Genomic DNA, 23,010 nt, shown 5'->3' on the forward strand with positions numbered 1-23,010 from the left:
GGTCAAGGACAATTCCAACTATACCTAGCTTCTTGAATAGTCTTGAAGAACTTCTTATAATTTCTTCTTTGGTGGAATCCCTGGTGGGCGTATCTGAGATCAGAAAAGCAGGGGCAGTGGTGGATATGGCGCAGAAACATAAGCAGCACCAAAAACTCTCCACACGCTCCACAATGAACATGACTTGATCTTTGCTTAACATGTATGTTGGGCCCAGTGATACAAAAGTTATCACATAGAAGCCAGCAAGGGAAGGGTGAGGATTATTCTCCCAGGTGTGGGACAGAACTAGAGAGACTAAATGAGTGGCACCTTTCTTCCTGATGGAAGTAAACTCCTCTTGGAATCTTTGCCATTGGTTTCTACCTAATAACTTTTGCTTTCCAAGGTCCAGGCACCCTTTCTTTAAGAAGGACTATATCCTGGGAAAACACAAGAGCAAATGGCGTTTCTAGCCCTGGGGTTCTAGTCTTAGCTGCACTAAGATAAGCTCAAATTCTTCAGCAAACCAGTTAATATTCTGAGCCTTGGTCTTCTGATCAAATGAAGGAGTATGTACGCAAGCTCATAGAACAAATAGTATAAAAGAACAATTAGGTAGTTGTAGCATTATGGCTACAGGCTAAAAAAAAAAAAAAAAAAGCAAGATTCAACTATATGCTGCCTATGAGAAACCCACCAGAAATACTGACATATTTAAAAGGGTTGGAAGTTAAAAGTAGACTCAAAGTAAAAGAAAGAAAAAAGCAAACCTTAGCAAAAGCAGAAATTTATGGAAGGTCCGGTAATAGCCTCACAAAAGACAGTCATGAGCCTGGCCTCAGGGAACAGCAAATCCAGGCACTCAGGAGACCCTGTGGACTATTTCTACCTTCTTTTCTTCTGCTGTTCTCTCTACCTATAGCTGTTCTTATATGCATGTTTGCCATGTCTATGTCTTCCTCTGTGAGATTTCTGTTCATGTCTTTTGCCCATTTCATGATTGGATTGTTTGTTTCTTTGGTGTTGAGTTTAATAAGTTCTTTATAGATCTTGGAAACTAGCCCTTTATCTGATATGTCATGTTCTTAGAGCTGTCTTTCTCCAATAGTCAAGGAACACGGATGTTGGCAACACTCACTTCCCACAAAATTTATTGTAGGCTTGTTATATGCCAAGCACATTTCTAAACATTTTAGATGTACTAACTAATTAAACTTCACAACAACTCTATCAGGTAAATACTGTTATTATCCTTATAGACTGGCAAACTGAAGTATAGAAAGGTTAAGCAACTCACCCAAGGTTACACAGATAAAAGTAGTGAAAAGTAGTGAAGATTCCTAGCTTCATCCCCAGAGAGACACTAAATTTCTTTCTCCGGCTCCAGTTTGGAAAACCTTGGAACAGGACTCTGCCCTGGAGTGGGTCATGCACTCTTAGCCCTCTTCTCTTCCTTCCCACTAAATCAATGTGCTTGGAGCAAAAGAAGGAGAATTTTCCAGAAGAAAAAAAGAGAGCTGACTTACAAATCAGCACCTGACCATCACAGGGTTCTTTCAAAGTGAACCGATCAAAAGAGATTTTTGAGATGTGCAGGTTCAGAAGGGTGACATCTGTCTGCTTGTAACTTGCTTCTTTTCAACAGTAAGATTCATGATGTTTAAGGGATTCAACCTTTATATATGTGAGAAGGAAATATAGAGATAAAGATAGATAGATAATATATGTTAACTAAACTTACAAAAAAAGAAAAACTCTTTGCTTCATACCATGCTAGATTAAGCCACTTTGAAGAAACTGGGATTTTCCTGTTTGTGAATTGGCCATCATCTAATAGTCCAGTGGCATTTCATTGTATTGTCAAGATATGTTTGTGTATCAATTCCCAGCTGACAGAGACACTTACTGCTTACTTCAGTTCAGGGAAAGGTAAGAGTTATGTTAATAGCCTGTTAGGAAAAGATAAGATAGATGTTGATTACCTGTTAGAGAAGTTACCACCAGAGTTTTTTTTTTTAACTTGTATCTAGTTTAGCGATCTCATTTATCCATTCTTATCTCAAGTGAGTATATATATCCCTATTTCTCTTCCTGTTGGCCCACCCATTGGTTAGTTAAATCAAACAAGCTTTCTATCAAACCTATTCTTTTGAACTTTGCCTTCACATATGGGAGGCAGATACAATTTTGATCTAGATAAAAACTGTGACAGTGGCAGAATGACATTCCTTGACACTCCCTTCCCTCTTCTGATGGAGGAAATACTGCTAAGTACAGGAATGGACATTTGCCACCACAGCCATTTCTCCCTTGAATGGAGGGCTGCCTGTGGCTGGGAAGCCATGGAGCAGGTGTCAAGGGACAAGAGGAAGGGATCACCCAGCCATAGAGGGGGAGCACATAGAGAGCTTGCAGGCAGTTGACAGATATTTTGATATATGATCTGAGAGCATTTTCCATTCTTGGCACTTTTGCAGCCCTGAGGCTGTCCACACATTGAGACTGAGACAGCCTCCTCTGCTTCAGGAGGAAGGACAAGATCCAAACAAGAACAAAGGAATGTGCCTTGTGCCTTCGAAAAATGCCATTGAAGCCCTTTTCAGAGACAACAGTTGCAAAAAGGTAAAACTAAACTTTTCTAGGTGAAAAGGGGATCTGCAAATCTAGTGAGGCCAGACTTCTTGGAGTCTAGGTTTATAAACTGAATCATAGGTAATGAAGATGGGGATAAAATACGTTAACTTCCCTTGCTCAAAGGAAGACATGCAAACCCTTCCTGGCCTGGAAAGGATGTAGAAGAGATTCAAGACCCAGTGCCTGACCCACCCTCATGTCTGTATGGGTAGGTGTGTGAATGGAGTGGAGGTGGCAGAAAATGGGTAAGGAGCAAGTGCCCCCTATTTCTTATTCAGAAGTCTTGGAAGAGAACCACCTCAGAAGGAACCCCAATCTTATCATGGGTTCAGACAGTGGCAGCAGGGTGGGTTGTGGAGAGAAAAGGCTTGATATGGCATGCACCCTAGACCCTGTGCCCTGCCATATGGGAGATGCAGATATTCCTGCATGCCCAGTGGAGATCACAGGTCAGGAGAGGGGCTAGGCATTAGAAGGCACCTGGGGCTGGTAAGAAGACGTTGCCAGATATGGCAGTGAAAGGGACCTGAGCAGCAGGTGCTGGCATCTCACTGAGGCCAGGTGGGACTGGGGAGGTCCATGGCACACGCAGTAGGAATAGAGACCCCCTTGCAAAGATCAAGCATTGAAGTCTAGGCAGTGGACCCAGGTGAACGCACGCAAACCGGGCGCCCCTTCATGTAGAAACCATCCTGGGATACTGGGGCAGAACAGAAATCGCAGAGAATCTGAACTTGAGTTTGATAGAGTTTAAAGCCTGGATGAACTGAAAACCCTGGAGATCTAACCTGAAAGATCTCCTTGAACAAGCAGAATTAAGTGGGGCCTTCAGACCTAAGTACACTTCGTTTTCAGAAAATAAAGTTCTTGTCTATGTGTGTGATAATCCACATAGTAATTCTCTAGCAGAATCACAAGATGTGGGAGACTCTGGTCCCAGGTTCTTATCAACACTAGATCTAAGTGTACAGACACCCTGAGACATCTTCTAACTTTCATGACAGCAGCCAAGGGCAAACTCTCTTATTTAAAAGCCTCACTGTATTTAAAAAAAAAAAAAAAAAAAAAAAGCTTACTTAGTACTAGAGATCTCTATTCACCCTTTAAACAGGTTTTTGCTTATTGCAGCCATGAGGCACACCATTAGCCCTCAGAGCTCTCGTTCTTTGAAAATGAAGGTAATAGATTTTAAAATATTTTTTCTCATATAATGGAGTGTGACTATTTTTCATTCTGTGATTTTTGAGTTCTAGACTTTCTCTTAACCTCTAAGGAAAGGGGCAAGTTCTCCAACCACAGGCCAGAACGTGAGGAGTGGAAGGGAAGCTGGAAGTTAGCTGGAGACAGGGCTCGGCAGGATAAGTGTCTCTAACATTGCTTTCTTACTTACCTTTTGGGTTTAGAAGGAGAAGTAAGGGAGGTGTTCCCCCTCTGCATCTGATGATGTAAGACTAGGCCAGTTTTGAGGTGCCTGGGTGGCTCACTTGGTGAAGCATCCAACTCTTGGTTTCAGCTCCAGTCATGGTATTGGGGTTGTGAGATCGTGCCCCATATTGGGCTCCACGCTCAGTGTGAAGCCTGCTGGAGATTCTCTCTCTCCCTCCCACTCAGCTCCTCCCCCCCACTAGCTTGCTCTCTTGAAAATAAATAAAAATAAAATCTTAAAAAGAGAGAGAAAAAAAAAAGACTGGACCGGTTTTATCCTTTGGAGTGAGGAGTCACTCATATTGGTGTCTCCCTCACAGCACAGCCTTCCCTGGCACCTCTGAGGCCAGCTGAGTGCCCTTCCTCCCTCTGTGGCACCCTGTTACTGGGCCATATTACCTTGTTTGTGTCTGCTCTTGCAGTGGGCACAGTAATGTCTGGTCTAATAACCTTTGGTAATAATACTGGTCCACAAAGTACTGTAAAGCTTAATAAATGAGAACGGTATGGAGGAAGGGAATGAAAGAATGGAAGGAGGGAAAGAGGGAGGAAGAAAGGAAGAGAAAGAGGACAGAAAGGAGGAGAACATAAGAAGAGGACAATCATAAAAGACAAATAAGAGATTACAAGAGGAGATAGAAAAGTTGCAATGGGAGCTCCAGGGCACTTTGCCAGGCTGACCCTGAGACTTGGTTCTGGCCTGACATCTACTTGGAATCCTCTTCCCCGGCGTAAGCCAGGACCTCTCTGCACTAACCTTGCTAAAATTCTCTTTTGCTCCATGCTTTGCCAGAATTGAATGGGTTGGCATCCATTTTTCTTCAGTTGGTCCCCCTGAATGGCATTTCCCATAGCGGAGTTATTCTGGGTCCCGTGGGCAGCGAAATCAATGTGTGTCCGATCTGTATGACCTTGCATGTGAAGGTGAGCTTTTTTTAGGTGGTGCTAATACAAAGGGAGAATGAGCCTTAGATAGTTCGGCATGCTAAATATAGAGTGGCACTTTTAAAAATGCAATCTTGGCTGTTCCGAGTGTCTGAAAAGACCTGCCAGTCACTGCCAAGGGCAAAGGATCATCTTTTCTGGACTACATGAGGATTCAAGGACCTGTTTGGAATCAAAACAGATCATTAGTAACATATGCATGGAGAATGACCACAGCTAATCATGTACATGTTGCCTCTACACATAAGTGCCCTGCAGGCCACCATATAACCCTGAAAGCAGGCTGGAGTGGCTAACCTGGCTTTATGGACAAAGTGAACCTGGGAGCCCATGTCATGGTGTCACTATGAGTATCAAGGCATCTCAAGGGAAGAGGGTGTCACTATGGGAAGAGAAACGACCACACAAAATAGGGATGCTGTCACAAAATGATGGGTCATTGCAAAGAAAGGGCAGATCATTCCTAATGATACCCAGTTCCCTGTAAGCTGTAAAGCAGACTTTCTGGGCAGAGCTGCTCTGGACCATTACATATCACTTCTCGCAGTCCCTTTAGGTAGTGGCAAAAACTGGAAATAGACAGTTACTTCTCTTCAGTTTAGTTTTTGTCTTGTAGTCTATCTCATGGCTCACCCCTAAAAGCTGGGGAAAACCAGTGGCTGTAGAAGCCAAGGGGTTGAGCTGGGTATGAGGATAAAGGGAAAAACCTGATTAGGAACTGCACAGTGTTCAAGCATCTTTACCATGGTAGACAAAGCTTGCTGATCATAAACGTAAAAAATGGGGGTGCCTGGGTGGCTGAGTTGGTTAAGCATCTGCCTTCGGCTCAGGTCACGATCCCAGGGTGCTGGGATGGAGCCCCACATTGGGCTCCCTGCTCAGCAGGGAGTCCGCTTCTCCCTCTGCCCTTTCCCCTGCTTGTGCACTCTCTCTCTCTCTTTTTCTCTCTGTCAAATAAATAAATAAAATATTAAAAAAAAAAAAAAAACGGTTAGGGGATCCCTGGGTGGCTCAGTGGTTTGGTGCCTGCCTTTGGCCCAGGGTGCGATCCTGGAGTCCTGGGATCGAGTCCCACGTCGGGCTCCCGGTGCATGGAGCCTGCTTCTCCCTCCTCCTGTGTCTCTGCCTCTCTCTCTCTCTCTCTCTCTCTCATAAATAAATAAATAACTCTTTTAAAAAGGTTAAAAATGTGTGCTACATGCTCCTCCACTTGCCTCATGGGACTAAATACATTGTAACTTACAAAGAAACACAGGTAGGAAAGGCAGGGCTTCATTGCACCTGAGCTCTGGTATCTAGAGGCCTCATTCAACCCCATGTCCATCATTGGGGAGATAAGGGGCAAGTTACTTAGCTCTATGTAATAGAAAAGACAATATTATAACACTCATTCCTAGAGTTGTTCTAAAGATTAAGTGAATTAAGAACATGGAAAGGGTTCAGGAATTGCCCAGCACATAGTAGATGGTTGATTCACAGTGGTTGTTATGAGTTCAAGGAACTCAGAGGGATTTAGATGTTAGTTGTGTAGAGTCATATAGACAGAGACAAGCACGCGGGGAAATGGCATTTTGAGCAGTGCCCCATGACCAGCAGACGGGGCCACTGTGCAGAAGTGCCCTGGCCTCCCCCAGGGCAGGCACTACCAGATTCTGAGGAACACCTGTGTCCTAGGCATGCATGGCAAACCGTTCCTCTGTGTGAACAGAACAGACTGTCTCATGTACTGAACCATGGAACCATAACTTGCTATTAGCCAGTTCCTTCCTCCTAGAGAACATCAAGGTGCTGGTGGCAGGCAAACTAGAAGATGCAGCTTAGGGGCATCTAGATGTGTAGGGGCCTCATGACTGTCTAGAAGGGATGGGGACAGATACTTGCCAGGTTTCTGCCTGTGGACCAAATGTCCAAAATTTTGAGATTTCCTAAGCACATCCAAAATGCTTCCTTGTAGCATCAGAATCCCAATGACTGGATCACAGGGGCCCTTGGGAGGTACCCTCTTACTCTGCAGATGAGCCAAGCGGGAACACAGTCTGCCAGGCAGCCAGCGCGGAAAGGATCCATGTCACATTCAAGCCGGGGGCTGGTTGATTTTGTCCTTAGCACTGTGCATTCCGGAGGGAAAATCAGATCAAAGGAGAGAGTTAATGATCCCTTCAGGCAGAGAGGCTCTTTTCGCTCTGGGAAACTGTCTGGAAAGGTAGGATAAGGAGCCTGAATAGAATTACAAATGCATGAACCCTAAGGACCTTCATTCACTTCACTCATCAAATACTTCTTTAGTGCTGACAGATTCAAAAGGGACAGGGATAGGTACTCTTGAGGTTCAGATTTTCTTTGGCAAGATACTGAATATCTAAAAACAGTCACCAATAAAGGCACAGCCAGCAGCTGGGCAGCACTGGAGCCATTCCTGTTCACTAATGGAGGAGACTTCTTATCCTCTAGTGATGGTATCTCTGGGGAAGGCTTCGGTGAAGTGGTCCTTTAGCACAAGGAGTTTCCATTTTATAAGGTTATTTGCTTAGAAGTAAGTCTATATCCTGAAACACAGGAGGTATCCTAACCATATTGAATGAACCATCAGTGGTAGATTCGAAGTAATCCTGTTGACAAGGCAATTTCTCCTGCCATATCTCTGAAGTCGACTGAGCTTCCCCTTGGGGGAAGATCCTAGGAAAAAAGGGGAGGGGTCCTCAACATTGCTTAAGAACTGAATTATCGCTCCTTCCTCCTGTGACATGAAATCTTGACTCTCTGGGAAGCCCAACTGTTTTCCCTACACCTGCCCCATTCTCCCCTTACCAAGTAAGCAACCAGGCTTTGGAATTTCTTGCCTCAGAGACTTGAGCGCTTTGGAAAGCCAAGAGCAGCCTGATCCAAAAATGCTTCTGAAAAGCAAAATAACAAGGAATAGACAGGGAGATCTGCAGGCTCCTTGATCTATGGGGATATTTTCCAGGTCCTCTGGCAATGTGTCTACAAGGGGACAAGGCCTCTGGGGAGAAGGAATAATCCTCAGGGGAAATCAGATTCAGTTATGGGACTCCCACTTTTGCCAGAAACTCTGCCTCTTGGAGCCTGGCTGGGCAGTGGCAGAGCCTCTGGATAAGAAAGGATCATGTAGGGCAGACCAAGGGTGGGGCAGGGCTCCTGCAATCTCGCAATCTCTTCAGTGTGGCCTGGGGGGTGGCCAGAGAAATGACAGGGCTAGGTAAACCTGCGGGCCCCAAGGATAGGCATGGGTGGAGGATAGGCATGGGTGGAGCAGCAGTAATCACTGAGACTGAATTTCCCTCCTGGGTTGGGGCTAGGGCAGCCATGTGGGAGGTGATAGTCCTAGAAGGCAAATGTACTTGATTTTACGAAAACAAAGTTTTCTGCATACCTGATATACTCACCTAATAGCCACATGATCTAGGGTCTGCTGGTTCCTTGCTGGGATCCGAATCAGTGTGGTGTGTCCTGCCCATGGCTCCCCAATCACTGTGGATACTTCATGTTTCACTCACTACATATATGCATTTACTATGCTTTCTTTCTCTTCCCCCACCTTTCAAAAATTTTATTTTTAATCTTTACTCACATAAATACACATAACATAAAATGTACCACCTGAAACATTTGGAAAATGCAACACTGTCCTGATCAAACAGTAACTGCATTCTCCCACTCCATCCAGCCCTTGGCAGCCACCCTTCTACCTCCTGTTTCCATAAATGTGCTTATCCTAGGTACCTCATACGTGGAATACAGTACTTGTCCTCTTGTGTCTAGCTTATTTCACTTATTGTCCTGTCTTCTAGGTTCATCCATGTTGTAGCCTGTGTCAGAATTTTCTTCTTCTTAAGGCTGAATAATATTCCTTTGCTTGTATGTATACAATCGGTTTATCCACTCATCATTGATGGACATCTGAGCTGTTTCCATCTTGTGGCTATTGTGAATAATACTATGAACCTGAGTGCTCAAATATCTTTCTGAGATCCAGCTTTCAATTCGTTGAGTACATATCCAGAAATGAAATTGTTGGATCATATGGTAATTCTATGTTTAATTTTTTGAGGGACCACCCTACTATGTTCTATAGCAGCTGCACCATTTTACAGTCCAACAGTACACAAATGTTCCAATCCTTGCCAATACTTCTTTTCTGCCTTTTCAATAGTAGGCATTGTGATGGGTGTGAGGTGCTATCTCATGGTGGTTTTGATTTGTATCTTCCTAGTGTTGAGTGACATTGAGCATCTTTTCGTGGTTTTTTTTGACCATCTGTGTATCTTCAGAGAAATGTCTGCTCGATTCCTGTGCCCATTCTTTTAATGGGGTTGTTTGTTTTTGTTGTTTCCAAGTCACACATTTTATTTTGGTAGCTGTCTTGTCCTGAGATTCTTCTTATCAAAGATTATACTATTTACAAAATCATCCTTCACTCTCATGCTTCCTTCCATCATAAACTCCAATACCTTTGCCCTCAAGTGTCTTAAAGTAATTCATTTTCTCAAGCAATTTCTTTATGCATCACGTTAATAAAGCCCTTTGGGGCCCCAATCACCAGCCATTAATTAATTAATTTGTTTAGGAAGGTAAAGGCAGAGGGAATCTTTAATTTTTTGAAGATTTTATTTATTCATAAGAGACACACAGAGAGAGGCAGAGACATAGGCAGAGAGAGAATCAAGCTCCCTTCGGGGAGCCCAATGTGGGACTCAATCACAGGACCCCAGGATTACAACCTGAGCCAAAGGCAGAGGCTCAACCACTGAGCCACGCAGATGCCCCCCGAGGGAGAGAATCTTAAGCAAGCTGTATAGTCAATGCAGAGCCTGATGCAGGACTCCATCTCACAATCCTGAGACCATGACCTGAGCCACAATTGGGAGTTGGATGCTTAACTGACTCAGCCACCCAGATGCCTGGTCACCAGCCTCTTAGATCTATCTGACATGCCTGCATCCTCAGAGGAACACACAATTTAGGATTAAAATGGTAACCCTACCACAACTACTTTTTTCCCCAGAAAACAATAAAAACAACACAAATTTTAAGGAGTGAATCTCTCTACAAGTAGTGCCAACGTGTAAATCCTGGCGTGCACCCAGCTCAGGGGCAGCACTATGGTGTTGAAAGATGCCATGACCATGGTCTTCCCCAGTCTGTGCTGCTCACGGGCTGACCTGGGGTGTGTTTGCCATTATCACCCTTGGTTCTCCATCAGAGGGCATGTTGTCACGGGCTTCTCTGGAAAAGAACAATCGCAATAGCAGACTGCTGTCTGGTCCCAGCAAGCCAGACAGAAAGGAGCAAATAAAATAAAATGCCTGCTGGTTACCAAGCTGGGAAGGGAAGAGCTCAGTACTACTGTGGACCCAGCTCAGCTTTGAGATTAAAAAAAAAAAAAAAAAAAAAAAAAAAAAAAAAAAAACAACACCTCATGCTGAGAAATTTCTATTCCTTTAACAGAGAATCTACAATTCTTGTGGATCTATATGAGTTCAAAAGAATTATTTCTGTGCTGAAGACACACCACTCAAATATTGTGATATAAGAGTCATCCCAATTCCCCATCTCTCTGAAATATTTACTCAACTTACCTCTCCTGTTGCCTGACAGTCCCCTCATTAGTGTCATCTCCATGAAATAAAAAACATTATAACTTCGGAAAGTACCACTTTTATTGCCTCTGGGCATCTTTCCCTGCCTCCTCAAGCTGGTTTTGTGGCTCACCTCACTGGTCTCATAATTCCCTATGGATACCTCTGTCACCACACACTGTATATGTGCTTCCCCCATACTATACCTTGTGTTTTTTCAGGGCTATAACTGGGTTTTATTTATTTTTGATTCAGAGTGGCTGGTTCATAGCAGTGCTCAAAATGGGTGCTCAAAAGTGCTTGTCTTATGAATAGACAGATGGATGAACAAAAGCAATACTCACCATTATGTCGGCACATATCTAACACATTTTACCCATTGGGGGCTTCTGGTGAGAGATGGAGAGATCTGGGGTTGGAGACATCAGAACAGGATTGTCAGGTGCTCACTATGATGGAGCCCATCTCTTTACTTGGGATGTATGGTGCTGTTCCCTTGGGGGAGCCTCTCTCTGGCGACACTTTGGTTAAGCTGCTGTGCATTTTCGGTCTGGCCCTGTTCCTGCTTAATTAGCATGCATCTTGTTAAAATAAAATGAGATAGATGGTTCTGGAATACATGGAATAGTGGAATCAGCTTTTCAGTTGCAAACAGAGAGATTAAGCATGTGGAAGAGAAATGCTCTTTTTGACAGATTCTCAAAATAATTACGAGCAAGCGTAGGTGGAGAAGTGTCAATCAACCAAAATGCATGTGATAAGCACACCTTTTTTTTCAGATGATTTTGAAGAGCTTTTGCCCAAACACAGGATACAAGGAATACAGTACATTTGTGTTAAAAATAGTTGTAAGTTATACTTTTGAAGAACTAACAATATCAGAAGTAATGGTTATCAACTTTTTGCTGAATATGAACACACGTGGATAATTGAAGGTGTTTTTTTGTTTAAGATTTTATTTTTTCATGAGAGACACAGAGAGAGAAAGAGGCAGAGCCATAGACAGAAGGAGAAGCGGGCTCCTCACAGGGATCCCGACGCAGGACTCGATCCCAGACCCCAGGATCACAGCCTGAGCTGAAAACATACGCTCAACTGCTGAGCTACCCAGGCATCCCAGATAATTGAAGGTTTAAGAGATTAGTCAGAAATAGGGATTGGATTGGGGAAGATCCATTCTTAGAATCGCTCAAGGGTTCCTGCAGGAACTACGTACAGGTATTAAACACAGTATTATAAAAATGTCTCCATGTCTGAGAAGCAGTGAGTGATAATCTAGATATAAAGCATATAAATAAAATTCTAATGCCTGTGCAGAGTCAGGGAGCTTTTCTTCTCATCTCTACTATCATATCACTACCCATTTATGTTGAGGCCATTCCTGAACAGTGCTGCTGCTATATTGTCATTGTGGTAACTACTTTAAAATTCTTTAGCATAAATATGTGATGTGTGTATGCAAATTAGCTTTCATCTGGATGTGAAGATTTAACTTAGTTAGCATGCAAAGCACTCTAACCATAATTAACATTCACTCATTCATTCAAATATCAAATGTGGATTGCATAAAATCACTTAGACACTATTCTAGGAACTGGGGATAGACCAATGCATGAAACAAATTAAATCACCTGCCTTGAGAAAGCCCACAATCTGATCACAATTGATGGTGACTATAGGTGCTTGCTTAGGTATTTCCAAGATAGCTATAGAAATCATATTCAAGAGGTGCATGGGTGGCTCAGTTGATTATGTTTCCAACTCTTGATTTCAGCTCAGGTCATGAACTTAGGGTCATGAGATTGAGCCCTGCACTGGGCTCTGCAGAGAGCATAGATCCTGCTTGAGATTCTCTCTCTCCCTCTCCCTCTGCCCCTCCCAGCCACCAGTGCATACACTTTCTCTCTCTTTCTGTCTCCAAAAAAAAAAAAAAAATCATATTCAAAGGATTTGATAATTGGAAGAAAGGATATCAGGAATAATTTCTCTACTGATAAATAGGTGGTGCTGAAAACATTTGGTGGTCTAAAAAGTTTCTCCAGGTCCTGCCTATACATGAAGAACAAATATAAACAGTAGGCAGGCCCTCTAGCCTACTATGTTCAGAATAGGGCTGGAAATCTGAATTCCTGCTGGTCAGTGAAGGATGACTGCACCTGATATGAGCATAAAGTTGGCCGATCCTACCTTCAGAATATTGCTGCCTCTGCCTCAGAACAATTAGCACAAGATGCCTAGAGAGTGCTTGGAAACAGAGTAGGCCTTTGCTGAACTTACAGGAAAGGTCTGATGTTTCTATGACTGCTTGATAAAAAATGTTGATACCTTTGGCAAACTTTGGTTGAATATTTGCTGTCATTGTAACCTACTCTCTAAAAACAACATTACTGGGGAAGGTATGTTTATTTTTTATTTTTATTTTTTAAAAATATTTTACTTATTTATTCATGAGACACCCACAGAGAGAGGCAGAGACTTAGGCAGAAGGAAAAACACCCTATCTGCAGGGAGCCCTATGCAGAACTCGATCCCAGGACCCCGGGATCACCACCCAAGCCAAAGGCAGACGTTCAACCACTAAGCCACCTCATATTTGGTACCCCAGGAAGGTATGTTTAAACACTACCTTTCTCCCATCACTAGAAGATCCCCATATTTACCAGAGGGACCAGCCAACCCTTGACTGTCCGAATGAACTCAAGCCATTTGCGACAGCATCATGCTCTTTCTCTACAAATCTTTGTTTTTTTTTTTTCTTTTTCTTTTTTGTTTTAAGATTTGATTTATTCATGAGAGACACACAGAGAGAGGCAGAGACATAGACAGAGGGAGAAGCAGGCCCCTGCGCGGAGCCTAATGTGGAACTCAATCCCAGGACCCGGGGGTCATGACCTGAACCAAAGGCAGAAGCTCAACCCCTGAGCCACCCACGTGCCCTGAACTTTGGTCTTCAACGTGGTTCTGCCTGTGACCTCAAGCCCTTTTCTCTGGTGGGCTAGTTAGATTGGCTGATGGTTATCTGCTCTACCCAACCCTTACACTTTCACAGTTTGAGCAGCTGGGCCTGAGCCCAGCAGACCAGAGGATTTCAGGTACTGAGGAGATGCTGAGTCTGAGCTAAAACTGATGGGACAGCTGGTCTTTTCTTTTTTCTTTTTTTTTCTTAAAATACACAATCCAGGATGCCATCTATTCTCTTAGGTCATCCTAAATTGTGCTCAGTGCTGTTTAGGGAAAGCCTACTTCTCCCCTGGCATGTCCTGTACACCCACATGGCCACTACACTCAGAGCACTTCTGCCTGCCACACCAAGCAATCTGTGACACCAGCTGGGAGTCCCACACTTTAATTCAATAGATACAATTCTGTGTAGCTAGGGATGGTGTCACATCTCACAGTGAAGGGCTAGTTCCACAAGACTGCCCTCTTTCCTCCTTTGTCAGACAAAGATTGCAAGTGTAGTTTGTCATCTATGTTTCTGACCAAACAGCTGTATATTTGAGGTTCCCAACACCACCTCCCCAGGTTCAATTACTTTGCTAGAGCAGCTCACACAACTGAGGAAAACTATTTACTTAATGTTTACCAGTTTATTACAAAAGGATGTGACAAAGGCTAGAGATGAATGTCCAGAAGGAAGAGATGCAGAGGGCAAGGTATGTGGGGGAGAGGATGTAAGGCCTCCATGCTCTCTGTGAGCACACATTCTCCCCACACCCCCAAGTGGTCACTTACCAGAAGCTCTCCAAACTTCATACTCTTGGGATTTTGATGGTGGCTTCCTCACATAGGCATAACAGATCATCAACTCCATTTCCAGTCCCTCTCCCCTCTCTGGAGGATGAAGAGTGTGGGAGTTGAAAATTCCAAGCTTCTCATCATGGCTTGGTCTTTCTTGGTGATCAGCCCAATCCCAGAGCCCATCCAGAGTCACCTTGTTAGAACCAAGATACTTCTGCCCCCAGGAAATCCTGAGGGATTTAGGAACTCTGTCAGGACCCTTAGTCAAAGACCAAAGATTGGAATCAAAGATGCTCATAGTGCTCTCATCACTTATGATGAGCTCTATGCCAAGAACCACAGGCAGAGACCAATATATTTTTTTCCATAATTTTATAAATGCCATGCTCTCACTTTATGGAAAATGACTGTCTTTAACCCAATCATTTCCCACAAAACTGCCTAATTTCCTATTAGTAGCATTTATAGAATGGTGGGGTTTTTTTGCATAGAATATCTTACTAAATGTTATAATAAATCATCATTCATGATGACAGCTAATAATCAGTGAATGTCTCATGTAGTCACTTGGTGGGGGTGGGAGTGAGTGTACAACAGCAGATCCTCTGGATCTCAGTAGGAATATATAGGTTCATGGAAAAGAGATCACTGACCGGAGCCTGATTGATGGGAACATATACATCCTGACATAATCATGGAGGCTCAGGGTGTGGTCCTGGAGATGGGAATCTTAATGACCCAGAGCTAAATAGGCTCATGAGACACATTTATAAATATTGTGAATCCATAACATTTACAGCATTTCCTAACACAACGTAAATGCCATCGAAGGTGGCTGATGTTTCTATCTCCTCTGCATTCTTTAGAATTCTTTTAGTATGAAGCTCATTAGGCCAAGAGGGTGTATCCATGTAGGTACTCAGAGTGAGCACAGTGCAGGGGTAGTTACAATGGAGGGAAGGGCAGGCATGGTGCAAGCATTTGCTCTCAACTGATGCCAACAATTCTAACCTGAATCTTCCCAGGTAGGGTGGGCCTTCTTAGGAAAGAATGGATGTGTCAGGGATGCCTGGGTGGCTTAGTCAGTTAGCATCTGCCTTCAGCTCAGGTCATGATGTTGCGGTCCTGGGATCCAGCCCCATGTTGAGATCCTTGCACAGTGGGGAGTCTGCTTCTCCCTCTGCCTGCTGCTCCCCTCTGTGCTTCTGCTCTCCCTCTCTCTCTCTCTCTCAAATAAGTAAATAATCTTACAAAAAAAAAAAAAAAAAAGGATGAGTCAGAAGGAGCTGGTTCACATTGGAAGCTCAAGAAAAAGAGTCTCAGAGTTGGCAATGTTCATCCATTACTGTTTGTATGGAGATTCACCTTCCTGCAGATAGCCCTGCTGTGAAGATGGACACACCAGGCCACCAGAGCCTGATGACACTGAATATTCATATCATATAACCAACATCCCTTGCCTTCATTCTTTTCCGTCCAGGTCATCTGCTTGATTCAGCTCCTATTGACATTGAAACAAAATTTGATATTCTTTAGAATGCTAGCGTTCTCTATCAGCTAGAAATGAAGGACACTAAGGCCCTGGGAGAGCATGGAGCCAGAAAAGAGAATGAGCTCCATCTTTAGTCACTGCACCAAAAGTCACCCAGTCCATACACATGGGACTGTCACATCAGTGAAAATTAAATTCTACTGTTGCAAACTTCTGGCATTTGTGGGTCTCTTTATAGAGAAACTTGAATTTTCTGAGCTGACACAGGAAACTGTAAACTGCTTGTCTTCATAAGCTTAGCAACTTTTTACTGTTTTCCCATATCAGATAATTGGGGTGGGAAGGTCCAGGGACCAAGAGAAAAGAAAGGATTCTATTATTGCAAATGATACCATTGTGGGATAATGCAAACATTATGTATATGAATGTGGATCTCCTGCTATCTCCTCAATAGCACACTATGGTTCCTCTCCCCAGCATGCTGTGTGGTCAGCCAGCATATAGAAAATATAAGGCTTTCTTGAAATTGGTCTATTACAGTTGAAAGCACATTGGCATACGAGCTAAAAAATATTTATGTCAAACAATTTCAGCCCATGTAATATCCTTCACAAATCAAGGGCAATCTCTAAGATAGCATAGTTATAGGATTTATAGATTGTATTTTGCTGCTAGCATATGAATTACTTACTAAGCAGGTGATAGAATTTCTATTCAACACAGTCCACTGCATGAAAATAACAGAGTAACCAAGGCAGAAGAATTTAGAAAGAGGACATAATTAACCATGATATCACCAATGCAATAAAATAATAATGAATGCAGTCAGGGATAATTTTGATACTTTGAAGAAAAGGCAACTTATAGTCAAAATGGTTAACTATGTTCCTTAAAAAGAAGCATCCAAGTGCTTGAGCAAAGCAGAGTAATGACCTTATTGAAAAAAAAATATATTATTACTGGAGACAAATATGGAAAGCAAAGAATGTAAGAGCAGAATGATTGACAATCAGCCTGTTTTCCATTTCTTCCTTGACTATGTTATAGGAATGGGGATCTGGTGTGATGCAGTCTATTTTAGGAAGTGGGGAGGATGGTGGCCAAGGTCAACTGTTCTGAAGGCAGATTGCACTGGTTCCCATTACTTACTAATTAGATAGCCATGAGTAGCTTCATTCTCTCCTTGCTAAACTTCCTCATTTTCCTCATCCATAAAATGAGAAGCATCAGAGTACTAACTCACAGCTGTGTTTCGAACATTAAGATAAAATTTAAAAAGGAATTCCAGGGATCCCTGGGTGGCGCAGTGGTTTAGCGCCTGCCTTTGGCCCAGGGCGCGATCCTGGAGACCCGGGATCGAATCCCACGTCAGGCTCCCGGTGCATGGAGCCTGCTTCTCCCTCTGCCTGTGTCTCTGCCTCTCTCTCTCTCTCTGTGACTATCATAAATAAATAAAAATTAAAAAAAAAAAAAAAAAGGAATTCCAGAGCAAATTAGCAAAGAGTAAGGAAGCACTCACTTACCTTAGCTATGTGTAAACTCAGAAAGAAATCAACATAAATACAAATCCTAGAGACCTTCAATACACTGCAATGAATCAATACTAGAGTAATCTGAATACTGAAGATGAAGATCATAGCGCTTGGGAACATTTCAAAGCACTTTTCCCACTTCTGGTTCTTCCCTTTCACTGTGTCAACTCCCTTTATTTTGAATGAGAAAAAGAAGACATAGGCAAATTAAATAACTCCACAGATCCCAAGCCTTGTTAATAGCAGAGGATTAGAAACCAGCTCTGCTGGTTCCCTTAGCAACACTAACAGGAAGTATAATTTTGTGTAGTTAGTCACACAAAGATTGTGTCATTGCAGAAATTTAGTAAAACACCCATATTACGCATTCCACGAATAAGGCAAAGCTTATGTACACTTGATTTTAGGGCCTGTTGTTTGGAAGGGATGTGAGCACAGAGCCTCAGTGTGTGGAGTTTTTATTAGGATTTCGTTACGTAGGCAAGATTGGTGAAATCATTGATCATGAGATTGAGCTCAATCTCCTGGAGGACTTCCAACCTTCTAATGACCCGCTTGATCTTCCGGGTGATTGGACTGTATCAATGATCCTCTCTGGGGCCCATCTCCAGTACAGTCAGGTCATGAGCGTAATAAGGATACTCCTATGACTCAGAAAACTGAAGAGTTTCTGAAGCTGTGTCAGCAACCAGGGACAAAGACCAGACACATTCATTTCATAGCACACTGAATTTCTTTGATCAACTCATGATCCCTCCTCCATATACTTCCCTCTTCAAGGCTAACACCTCCTGTACCCCAAAGGAGATTAATTACTGATTAAGTCAAAAGAATAATTGCCCCTGATAAGCCTTTTAAAAAAATATTTTGACGTTCATCACTTATATAGTCTGTACTGATTTCAGAGGAACAGTGTCATTTCAGAGGCCCATCTGAGCCCTTGAGAAGAGCTCTCAATAAGAATTCTCTCTCCATGGCTGGACAGTTGGTCTCCTTGGAGACAGTTTTTCATGGGCAGCCCTGCCAGGTAGTCCCAAAGCACATCATGGAAGATGAATTTCATTTCCTTCATTACTCTAGCGTGTATTTTCCAAATTTTCAGTAATGGACATAAGTGATTTTATAAACAGGAAATAACTCGATGAAAAAAAGAGTAGCAACCTGTACTAGGGTATGTTCCCCCATACAATGATACTAGGTAGCAATTATGAATAATGCAAAGAAATCTAAAGTTTCAGGTAAAAACACCAATCCCATATACTAATAATTATAAATTTTAAAATATACATTTATCCTTAAACACACATATATATAAATCCACATCTCTCTCTCTATATAATATATGTATATAATATATAAATACACAAATGAAATCTATCCTTACATATATAACACAAATATATATATATCTAACCTTTGCATGTGTATACATATACCTATATATAAATACATATATACAAAGGTTAATAATGGTGCTTTTGGTAAGTGATCTTGAGAGAGCTGAGAGCATGGAGAAGGACTTGGGATTTTCAGAGTATACCTTTTTATAGGTTTAGTTTTTAGCATAGACACAAATATGCTTTTTCATAAAGTTTTCTGTGATCAGTGGCAGATGGTAGGCAAAATTATGAGGACAGCATTTAACTTACTTAAGTTGAGGACCTCAAAGGGGTTTAATAAAATCATATTTTGTAGTAAAAAGTGGGAGGGTAAGAAAAAGGAAGAACTCAGGGAAGACAAGGAAGATGGGAGAGGATGAAGGGAGGGACAGAGGGAGGAGAAGTGAGCATTCCTTGACCGAGTGTGAAACGTGCACCATGTATAACCTGACACCTAGCGCTAGTGTTGGCCCTCTGTAGAAACACAGGAGGCCAGTCTACCTCCCTGGACATTATGCAGGTGTCAATAAAATCATTTTCTACAACAAGTATTCTTGTAGTCAGGGGATTAGCACTACGAGTTGTGTAGTCAGGGAGACCAAGAAGTTATTAATCATTTTATAACGCTTTCTCCTGTTTTTCTCTCTTCTAAAATCTTTAAATACATTATCATAGTAACATGGATTGAATCACAATGCAACGGAGAAGTCTGGGATCACAGAATGAAAGGTGGTTTAATATTGCCTTCTGGGCAGAGAATTTCGTCTTGATTACAAGCTGGCGATTTAAGGTTAGTTTTAAAGTTATAGGATTATCGTTATAGGGCTTTAGGACAAATAAATGTTCTTCAATATTACATATTTTAAAACCTTATACCCAACTGCCATATAGAAGACTGACCTTTGTACCTATCATCAATAAGGAGAAAATCTTTAGGGACGCCTGGATGACTCAGTGGTTGAGCACCTGCCTTCGGCTCAGATCATGATCCTGGGATCTGGGATCAAGTCCCCCATCGGGCTCCCTGTGAGGAGCCTGCTTCTTTCTCCACCTATGTCTCTGCCTCTCTCTCTCAGTCTGTGTCTCTCATTAATAAATAAATAAATCTTAAAAAAAAAAAAAAAAAGAAAATCTTTAGAGGTCCCAAAAGCAACTCTCTCCCTCTAAGAACATTGGAGGACAATTTCATTTCATAATAACAATTCAGAGAAGATATCAGACTATTTCTTTAAAATCTACATCAGATGAAAATTTTTACCATGTTTGTTAATCTGAGTTTAAGATGTTTCTTGGGGGGAAAAGATTAACATTTGTTGTAACTGTTGAAAAAATCTGTTTTTCAGGTACCTGAGTGGCTCAGCAGTTGAGAGTCTGCCTTCTGCTCAGGGTGTGATCCCAGGGTCCGGGGATCGAGTCCTGCATTGGGCTTCCTGCATGGAGTCTGCGTCTCCCTCTGCCTGTGTCTCTGCCTATCTCTGTGTGTCTCTCATGAATAAATAAATAATCTTTAAAAAATAAATTAAAAATCTATTTTTTCTTGAAGAACTGAACACACTTGAAAGATAAAATGAATACCTATAAAGAAATATAGTAACTATAAGCTACATTAACTCACAAATCTAAGGAAGTATGATAAACAAGTTACATATTGAGTGAATAACACAGTTTGTTGGATTTTTTAACCGCCAAGATTCCAAGACCGAATACAGATGGTGGATAATAAAGTGCAGGAGCACAGCCAGGAACTGGAAACCCAGGGATCCTGGGCTGAATGAAGAATCAAAGGCTACATTTCAGGCTCTGATACACAGTTGCTAGTTGACTCTGCTCCATATCTTCATGCTATGTCAACCATAGGAAGAGCGCTTTCCTGTTCCTACTAGGTCCCAAGTAAGGTAATCATTGCTGGGGTTGCAGAAATGAAAACACTGTGTGATCTTGAAGGAACTCTAGTGAAATGAGACGGATAACTAAGCAATTTCAGCTTCAGTATGGGGTTGCTCTGGTCACTGCTCAGCAGCAGAGGACAGAATCCACTCTTGCTGCCTTGTGCAGGAAGAGTTTACGCTCAATCACTGCAGAAGAGTAGAGTCTAGCAGAGCTTCTGTGAAGAATACCCCCCACCACAAGAGGAAGCTGCAGAGCCAGGAAGCCGTTGGAGGAATTGGGAAGTTTTTAAACACACTACCTCTGCCCACACTGACAAGATGCATGTCCAGCACCTGGCCGCCTCCCTATATTCTGAAGCCGGGGCTCACTGCTCTCCATGAAGGCTTAGTGGAACATCTGAGGTCTGAGACAGGATACAAGAGAAAAAAAGTGTGTGCCACTACATCTTGGGGACAGAGTTGACATTCAGGCATAGGTGACTTGATCTTCTTCTCTCCAGACTTTGGTCAGCAGTGTGTGCACGCGCGCGTGTGTGGTCAGGTGAGAGTTGTAGGATGGAATTCTGTGAATTATCAGATCAGCCTAAATTTTAAAATAAAGTTAGAAAGCTTTATTACTACTTGGTGGGTAAGGTTCAGTAGGACGACCAACCTTTTATAGAGATTTTGTGTATCTAAGTTGCAACCTTGGTGATGACCTCATACAAGTGTCAGACTATCTCTTCTCCCAGTGCCTGGCACAGAGTGAATGCTCAGGAAGGCATGTTAAGGTGTCTCCCACACGTATGGGCCACCAAAAACAGTTCATTTTAGAAATGAGTGGGTCTTAATTCCCTGGGCTCAACTGCAGAGACTGAGATTTTTTTTTTTTAAAACTTAGTAAATGCATTAATCCAGGTGCTGGGAGAAGTCAATGCCAAGATGGGATTAAACATTAAGGACTTTATTAGAGCCGCACCCATGAGAGGAAATAGAGAGGAGCTCTGGGAGTCTAGGAAGGCTGTTTGACAACAATGCAAATCTGACAGAGTGAAACAGAGAGGAGGGGAAGATTGGGTGGCAGTGCCCAGTGCCATCTAAGGAAGGTTCAGTGGGCCATGGGGGTCCTCAAGCCAATCAGATGCTTGGAGTGTCTTGGCTCCTGGGAATGGGTCTGCTTGACTGTTCTTGTGGCTCCATTTACTGGCTGAATCGGCGGCTTCGGGGCAAATGCAGTTAGTTGTAGATTTCAGGACAGAAGCAGCTGGAAGCTTTGATTAGTTAAGCCCCCTCCCCCTCCATGGTTGGAGATCTGTGAGATGTATTCTCATGACTCATAGTCTACATAATCCCTCTGCCTCATCGGGTAGCACCAACAATTCCTGTAGCATGGCTTTGCCAGGTAGGATTCTCTCATATGATTATAAATATATGAAGGATAATAAAAGAGACAGATTCTCAGGAAGATTGGTACTATTTAAATACACACTCTACTCCTGCTGTTTTAACTGCTTTGAGCCCAGCCTTAGAGTGCCTCAAATTCATCTTCTGTCGGGTAGTTTGACGTTCTGATGCCAGTCTTTTTTTAAGTCCGAGGTGGATTTCCTCAATTTATTTAATAAGCTTCTCACATATTGTCTTACTTCTGATTAAGTGCTTTTCATGCTTCTCACATAAGCATGAAAAGTACACAATTTCTCTCACATCCATAAGTATTTTTTCATGAGGAGGGAGGGTAGGAAAAGCAGGAATAACTCTGAAATGAATCACCAAGATACCTCAAATTCCTCATCTCTAAAATGGCAGACATAACATCTGCTTTATCATATCATGGGAAGGATTGGTTTTGTATTAGTCTGAATGAGATACCAGAAACCACTCCAGGTATTTTCATCAAAAGGGGTTTAATACAGGGAACCAGATGCTTATAGAATTTCTGGAAGGACCCTCAGGACAAGGAACTGCTAAGTTGGCCACTGGTAGTTCTAATTGGTAGCTGCAATACTGTACCACATTGGTTGCAATCTTGGGACAGATCAGAAAACCTGTACCAGGACTGTTGGCTCTAAATGACACAGGACTCCCAGGGTCACAGTGGCATGACTATGTTCCTTCTGCTGAACTATGCTCCAAATTCATGCCTTGTGCAGGAAATTATTAATGTTCATAAGGAAAGTACAGTTTTTTAAGGCTTTATTTATTTTTTGTTAAAGATTTTATCTATTTAATTGAGAGAGAGAGTGTAAAAGAGTACAAGGGGGGAGGGGCAGCGGAGAGGGAGAAGCAGACCCCTCACTGAGCAGGGCATACAACTGGCAGCTCCATCTCAGGACCCTGAGGTCATGACCTGAGCCAAAGGCAAATGCTAACCAATTGATCCATCCAGGTGCCCCTTGAAGCTTCATGTAAATGGGT

At 42.6% G+C, this 23,010-nt stretch overlaps 1 long non-coding RNA gene across 1 annotated transcript; it reads left to right on the forward strand.

The window, feature by feature from the left end:
• Positions 1 to 2,472: 2,472 nt before the first annotated feature.
• Positions 2,473 to 20,209, forward strand: LOC144311774 (uncharacterized). Its single transcript, XR_013377296.1, has 3 exons — positions 2,473 to 2,604; positions 19,403 to 19,517; positions 20,071 to 20,209. It is a non-coding gene; the product is annotated as an uncharacterized LOC144311774 (long non-coding RNA).
• The last annotated feature ends 2,801 nt before the right edge of the window (positions 20,210 to 23,010 follow it).

This window comes from Canis aureus, chromosome 4 (assembly GCF_053574225.1).
Source record: "Canis aureus isolate CA01 chromosome 4, VMU_Caureus_v.1.0, whole genome shotgun sequence".
In the NCBI taxonomy this organism is placed as follows: Eukaryota; Metazoa; Chordata; class Mammalia; order Carnivora; family Canidae; genus Canis; species Canis aureus.